Genomic DNA, 8,617 nt, shown 5'->3' on the forward strand with positions numbered 1-8,617 from the left:
CTAATGAGTCTGCTCGATTAGGGCCAATTTGGGGTCATCATCACTGAGTTCAGCATGCCCTCACACACCCACAGCACAAACCGTCCGATTAAACAGTTTAAGCTAAAAGTGGACTACAACCCCTCCCTGAACCCTCCACCCTCCTCACATCTGCTGGACTGCTGTGGACGCAACATGGGGTTTCCCACAGACTCCATCAGTTCAAATTGGAAATAATATTTATTCTGGAATTTATATATGTGCTGTTTTGTTATCCAGTGTGGCTGGAGCCCTCTGTTGTCAGCTTATGCTACATCACAGCATGCACAACACTGACTGGCTGTATACACACGGGTACTCGGCTGCATCTTAGTGTCTGTTTTCAGAGAGGGGGTGGGATACCCCGATCCACTTGCTGAACACCAGTGAAAATGCAACGCTTGACTGCCAATAAGCAGTCTAGCCATCTGTGTGTAGCACAGTGCTGGGGGTACTGGGCTGTGTACAGGCCACGGTTCCAGCGGGCTGTGTGCTGCAGCAGCCAGCAAACCTGCTTGGCCGGGCTTGGCTGGACTCCCGGAGCCTGAGAGGGGGAGACAGAGAGAGCCAGCACTCTTCAATGAGGCCCTCCAGAGGGAAGGAGCAGCCCTCCCAAAAATAATACAGCAGTCTGCCAGGCCAGCGACTCCCAGAGCTCCACTCGCCTGAACATGTATGTTTACAGACTGCACATACACGGACAGTGTGTGACAGCGTTACGCGCGTCCGACACAGAGGCAGCGTTCATGTTTATAGGCGGCAGCGCCACATTTTAGCTCCAAGCCTGAAATGACATAAGGTAGCAGCCACATGACATGCACACTTGCTCTTGAAATGAATGCTTGGCTAGGTGCTTTAGTCAGCGTGTGCCACCGCTGCTCCATTTTCTACTCCATTAAATTCATACAGAATGCAATGTGAGGGCTGTTTATACGTTGACTCACTAACTAGACCAACAGCTACACTGAGTAAGACATCCCCTCCAAACTAACACCATGAATTATGTGACACAAAAAGAGCCATAAAATAGGACGTTACTTATCTTCATTATCAGAGTGGCGTTCCATAGAGGAGATGAAGAGGAGGGATCACAGATGCAGCGGCGGGGTGAACATGTTGGCCACCTAGATCAGTGCACTCAGAGGTTTACGACTTCAACCTGGAACTGGATGTTTCAACTCATCCCGACTCCCTACCTCCTTCTAGTCTCTCCCTTCTCCTTCTAGTGCTCTTCCGTTTGTCCTCCCCCACCATCTCCATCTCTAACCCCGCTCTGAGCTCTATGTAACTCTCCATCTCTTAATTCCCCCCCTACACTACTCCCACTCTTTTCTTGTCTCCCACTCCCACAGCGTATTTGTTTTTCCATCAAATTGAATTAGTGGAATCAAAAGGTATCCCGACCATCTCCTCACAAAGTTGAGTTAGGGAGAGAGAGACATAGAAGATGAAAGGAAGGGGAGCGCAGTTCAGATGCAGGTCTCTTAGTGCGTGTGTGTGTTGGAGTGGGGGGTTGACCTTTGCCTGGGCCTAACTAAAAAAGCATCCCTCCTTCCTCAGACCCCTAGAAGGATATTAAGGCTGCAATATGGGGTAGTGTTTAGATAATACAAATGTGGGATGTGTATTTCAGCTTTTATTTGTCATAACGTTCCCCAAGTAAGTAGTTTGTTTGTTGACCTTGAGAAAAAAAGGAGAAGTCAACCTTTGCTATGATCAAGCATAAACTCTTAACTGTTTGAAATGTAATGGCTACCAAGTCATAGTGATTGTGCTGTGAAGAGACCCACACGTGAACTTCCTCTTTTCACGGATGAAAAGAAATTCATAGAAATACCCCTCTAACACTGACAGTAAAAAGGTGGGTATGCTAAAAAAAAAAAAAAAAACACCTGATGAACACAATTCACGGAAGCCATTGCAGATACACCATTTGACACTTGAACAACTTTTAACACTTCTAAAATTAATCAACCATGTGATTGGCGCAGGTTTGACAGCAAAAAACTGTCAGTCAGAAATAAACAGACCTGACAGCAGATAATCACTGATGACCTCTGATGACAGGAAAGAACCGCATCCTGACCTGCTATCGCATCGACTCTCACAGACTATCTACAAATGTCAGAAATTATTCAGGTAAAGAGAAAAATGTTTTGATCTCGGATCATTTTTGTCTCCTCCATGATGTCTTTTGCCAGGTATCCTGCCACACCTTTTCCTCAACTTTAAGGCCTAAGTTTGAAAGGCTGCTAGTTCCAGCTGCATGTTTTTTTCAAAGCAGTAAAGAAAAACAGGAAGCAAGAAATTCAAACAGGAAACACTTATGTTGTACTATTAGGACCAATTAAGACTATATAGGTCTGACAGAAACAGTAAAGAGAGATTGATTAGTGTGTACAGTATTTAGGTGTAATTCTCTGCAAGGTTTCATCCCACAAAGTAGCATTCTGTATTCAACAAGAGCACCCTACAATCAATCACCTACTGGCTTTGTCAATATACTGTATACTCTATGTGTTGATTTATTTGGGCTAATGCAACAGTTCTGCAATAAACCCTGTAGTCATAAAGGTGATAATATTCAGTTTTTGGTCAACTCTCTGATAATTTGTGGTGCTGCTGAGATAAAATGCTTAGCTTAAAGTGCATTTTGAGCTTGAACCGTGCTGTTAAAATTACTGCTATGACAAAAAAACAAAAACAAACAAACAAAAAAACAAACAAACAAACAAAAAAACACCCTGCCTTACCCTCACAAAAACTACTTCCTCATTTTTTCACCAGCATCAATTGGATAGTTTGATAATATGAAAGTAGAAAAGTGAGAGACGAAAGCAGCATGGAGTGTTTCATATCATTCCTCTGTGGCTGGAGATGCACCTTTGTGCCACAGTTTGTGGTTTTAAAAAAGGTTTCTGGGTAGCGCACACTAATAATGAAATGTCTTTATGAATAGTGCATAGTGTTACAGGTCTTTGTGGTTGCTATTTTGTACTCCCAGATGGTTCTCCCCCTGTCTAATTCATTATTTTCTTGTCAGGGATGTTGCTGCCATATGTGGTTCGGATCCTCTGTTTGCACACAAGCCCTGCTGATATTAGGTGTATACAAAATCCTGGCCCATTCAGCTCCTCTATTCACACAAACTTGCCACATTTCAAGCGGAGAAATTTAGCATCAGTTGTCTAATTGAAGTTGAGTACAAAAAAGTGCTAAAAAGTAGCTGTCAGAGGCAGGGTGTGGTAATGAAGAGCACTCCTCCCTTGACTCACCCGAAAAATGAGGTCAGTCTCCTCTCACCTGGGACAAGGAGCATTCAGGATGTTCACCTGGGACAGGTAGTGTTCTGATCTCATTCATGCCCTGTTCTGCTGCGCTGAGGCCCTCCTGCTCACCTGCTCCAACAGACAAATTCATCCCCACTGTCTAAGGACAAATGAGTCCATTCATCTGGAGGCTCTCATTGACAAACTGGGGAGCAGGTATAGTGCTAATGCCTATGAAGGCTCAGGGGAGCGGGCCTCTGGATCTGCCATCCTCTTCCGCACCCATATAATGTCCTTTGCCATTCCCTGCCCCCGCACCGCTCGCTTTCACTGGCAGGTAACTAGAGAAAGGTATGAGTGGGGGAGTCGAGGGCACCTTGGCCTGTGGCCAGGAGTGAGAGGATGAGGCCCATGTGCCTACTCCTGGATGGATCCTGTGGACACTCCCACAGGGACCGATGACCAGACAGACAACGGAAGGACAGTGGAGGACAGAAGAAGCCCACAGAGACCTGCTGTGTCCTGCTCAGACTCTCAAGCTTTTCAGCTCACTATTGGAGACTAAAGATTGTTGCTTGTGTGGTAGATTAAGTGACAGAGCTGCTCTGTGGCCGCCCTGAATTCACTTTCAAGCCTACTTCCTTCTCATGGACCAGCCTGCCTGCATAACAAAGCATACTCTAAACGCCTGGACATATTCACAGAGCATCTGGATCACTTAAAGGTGTAATACGCTTTTTACGACAGACAGCACCAGAAAAATGCTGACACGACAGCTAAGTCTTGCAGAAGGAGCCTGTGGACCAGACCTTGTTTCAGCTGGTCACTCATGCAAAAAAAGATGCATGAAGGGAGGTCATTATTAATGGACTTTTCTTGGTGTTTAGTACAACATTTTGTTGTTTAACTGCCAATGCTCATCGGGGTAATGCAGATAGAAAAACCCAAGCCATACACCAGGCCAATTTTCTGAGGAGAAAAATCACTGAAACACAGTGTGGTTCATTTTAAAAAGTGTAATATGATTAAAACCTTAAAAGGACCACAAGGGCATTCTGGAGATGAGAAAGATGAAAGTGTTATTTCTAAAGGGCAAAATTGTGGATGTTTTATTAGATCCAAATAGGAGATAAAATGGGAAGAAAGAATGTTTTTGATATGTATCACTGTATCAACGCTTTATTCTTTTCTCTGAGTAAGCAGAAGTCTAGCACGTTGTAACTGACACCTCTTGTTTTTTCACAATTTTAACACTATAGTTTATTTAAAGTGTGTTTTTACCATGATAAAACGGACACTTTGGTTATTGGTTTGACAACCTGCTATTCAATGTGCTTCCTTATTCAGGTTTTTCTTTACTTTAAACCAGTTTCTGAATAGGAGACATGTGCAGACCTGCGGCCATTACGGAGTACACGCCACAATTCGGTGGAGACAGAAATTATCAGTACAATCGCACACGCACACAGTCACTGCAGGCCTATCTGCTGAGGATCGGTATGAAAAAGGCGTTGTGCTCACTCATTGGCTTGGTGGGATGTTGCAACCCCAGCACCTAACTGGTCCTTATCTCCCTTGAGCAGACTGCACAGCTTGATATGTATCTGTCATATTTGTCGGAAAGAAAGACACCGCAGTGAGAGCACGATGAGTCAAAAAAACAGGCCAGTGACATAAACTCACTTCCCTGCGGTTTCTGCATGACCATGATCATTTGCTTGTCTGTGTCGACTCCTTACTTGAGAAGATGCTCAACACAAACACAGTTATGGATGCATGACATTTTGCTCTTGTGTTGGAAGTTTTCTTGCATGTGGGTATGGTAATACACCTGATCACTGACTGTGCCTACATGCCTGCACAGGTGTATATTTTGGTAGTTGTGTCGTCCTGTACGAAAACACGAAGCTGATACCAGACTGTCATCATTCCATCATGGACATCACCATAACGACAGATAAGGCCCGGTCGTCATAGCGGCCTTACATCAGCTCCATCAGCTGCTGTGGCTAGCTAAGCCTCTGACTGTGAGGGTATGAGTATCTATCTGAGGGCTATCTGGCCTGATAAGAGCTGGAAAAGAAACAGCAAAGAACACGTTTACCACCGCGCTGCTCAGAACACTAAAGGTTGCAAAGAAAATATAGACAGAGTCAACAGAGAGAGGCTGTAAGTGTCATAGAAAAGTTTCTCTATAGTTGAACACTAGCGCTGACACAAACTCACTCTTCCCGTTTAGGTACAAGCACACATGCAAGCAAGAAATAAATGCAATGCTCCCCTGATTCTTTGTAACATCGCAAACATGCCATCTCTTCCTCTAGCCTGGTTGGGTTGTTAAAGGGGCCTGTGATCAGGTATAATCATTTTTCTCTCGCTCTGGTTGAGTCGAGTCTCTGTCCCTGTGCTATATTTATGCCACTGATTGACTTATAGCTTGCCAAACCATCCTTACTGTAATTGGCATCATACACAAAACAAACACGTTATACACACTTGCATTGATGCATGCATGCATACAAATACAGAGCATATAATCCAGCTAATCCACCCCGCCAATTGAGCAACTGGTAACATGGTTAATCAGCCATGTAGAAATAAAGACAAGACCAAATTGACTGATAGAATTATTCAATTTACCCTTCTGATTAAAACTTGTTACCACAGCCATGGTTCACTGGAGATCATCTTGAAAAAAATGCAACAACACATGAAAATTAATTCAAAGTCAGTGATGTAAATGGCTTTATTCAATTATTGGTGCAAATAACAAGCTCTGCAGCATGATAACTGGCACCAAATTGGCTCTAAAGAAAAATTGGAAATCATGGAGCCACTTTCAAACTCTTTAAAAGGGCAGGACAGAGTTCTTGAAACAGGAGACACTTTCTCCAAACAAGGGAAGCACTCTCCTGAAAGGAAAGAATGGCCATTTTACAATGGCAGAAATGCTCGCTGGACACGAGCTCATGCAACCCTGGGTCACTTCCCAACAGCCCTTGCTCCCGGTGTGACATCATAAATGGCGTGGGTCAAAGTAAAGTGTGCTGAGACAGTAGGGTGCAGACTGAACTACAAGTGGACAGAGGCAGAGAAAGGCAGAGTGAGACAAAGGAAAAGTGTGGTGGCTGAGAGAGGGCCCTCTGATTCGTTTCCTTGGCAGGATGACAAAACTGTGCGGAATGCAGTGGAGAGGGGAAACCAAAGTGATCAAGAGCTCAAGAATGAAAAGAGAGGGAAAAAATAGACAACATACAAGAGGAGAGAAGCCTGCTGAATAAGCCAGGATGGCAGGACCTTACATTGATTAATTTCCCCTTTTCCATCCTATTAGCATTTTCTCTTAACCGTACTACCTCTGCTACATGCTCACTGTGCCCAGTTCAGTAAAAAAAAAAAAAAAAAGCTATTTCCAGCCAGATGGAAGAAATACAATGAGGGGGAAGGTAACTTGCGGTACACTGACACATAATGATGTTCACACTGAAGACACAGAAGCAATCTGTACCTGCCAACTATGCACTAAAGTCAACGAAACTTTCAAGCAGAGTTACAACTAACTTACAACTAGAGTTCACAGACAAGCGTGCATACACATCATTCACACAGCACATTGCACACACTCACACAAACACACACACACACACAAACACACAATTACAGCAGAGAGGGCAATGGGCTGCCTCTGTCAGCCACATTTCACAGTGGCCTATCATGGCCAGGCATACCCGGCCTGCGGCCAACCACTGCTTATACACTGGGTAAACACTAGCACTTCGGCCGCATGGCGCCTCGCACACACTCCCAGAGTGCCATCCAACATGCAACCTCAGTCACAACTACAGGCCGTGTGATTAATCGAGTGTGAGCAGAAGATATGACAGCATTACTGAGCATCAGTGATAATGAGCCACACACAACCACTTTGTTTCCCTTCAGCTGTCTTTGAGCCCAGCGCTTGTGTCCATCCTTTGTCCCCTGACTCCGAACCCTTGTCAAGCCAGCTAAGCTTTTTGCTCACCTTGGCATAATGTTTCAGTTTTAATTTGATAGTGATGAAATGCTCTGCCTTGGTAAAGTATTTTTAATACCTCCATTATACTTTACAGGCAGTCTATAGTGAATACTGGCACCAGATCCAAGTTTTGAGGAGACACGGGCGCTCACGCACGCACACACGCACACACACACACACACACACACACACACACACACACACAGAGTATCAAAGGACTGTAAGAAAATGAGAAAGTTTGTGTTGCGTGCTCCCAGTGTGCATTAGATTTTTAATGGCTGAAACAGTGAAGCTGACAGAGATGAATTCTGTTCTCCATAGTGTATTTTGTGATATGGCGATTATAACAGAAGACTAAATAGAAGCCCCATGTTTACACAATGCTAAGTCAGGTCATGAGTCATTTGCAGTTATTCAACAGTTTGAACGTAGTTTGGCTTTATTATATGCCCATCATGTGACAGAAGTCAGCCAGAGTGCCCCCCCTCCACGGCTCCATAGCTCCTCTTTCCTCCTCTGCGTGTTCTCATCCCCCTCTGTTGCTCCCCCCCCCCCCATCTCAACCTTCTGCTGGCGCCTTTATGGTTAGTTAAGGATTGCCACAGGACATCATGTGACAAACAAGCAAACACACACAAATGTGCTGCTGTGTGCGCACACACATAGACACACACACACACCAGCAGACTTACAAGCATGTAAACTACAAGCACCAACACATTCATTCGTCATTCTCTCTTGCATTGACTTCTTTCATGTGGGCTAACTTGAATGAGCAGTAGAGCGTCCAACAATAGAATCCATTCTACTGGCAACATCAAGTCTGTGTGCCTATGTGTGTAAGTCCCAGAAGTGGCCAGACACACCTTGAGGCAAAATGTTATCTCTTACTTACTGCAGTCAGTCTCGCTATATCTAGGATTTGTTTCTTGTTTTTTTTAACGTGACAGGTTAATTTACACTAGTTATGAATCAGAGTGTTTCCAAAGTATTTGCATGGTTTGTCCTTGACGACTCCGTTGCCATTAATATTTCTGAGAAATAAGACAGTTTAGGCTTCAAACACTTTGATTTATTTGGGGAATTTCTCCATTTTGTGACGTATGGATGTTGAAACGACAGGAAATATTAATATCTTGAAAGAAAGCCACTATGAGGATAACACCCTGTTGATCCCTATACTCATTACTCGACCTCCTTACCTACAGTATCCAATCCAGCCCCTGCTGCCTTTGAATCCCCCCCTTCTTCACTTTCCCTCCTTGTCTGGCAGATCTTCAATGTCTGAAACTCTAGACAGCTGGTTCTGCCCTTT

This window comes from Anabas testudineus, chromosome 5, assembly GCF_900324465.2.
Source record: "Anabas testudineus chromosome 5, fAnaTes1.2, whole genome shotgun sequence".
NCBI lineage: Eukaryota > Metazoa > Chordata > Actinopteri > Anabantiformes > Anabantidae > Anabas > Anabas testudineus.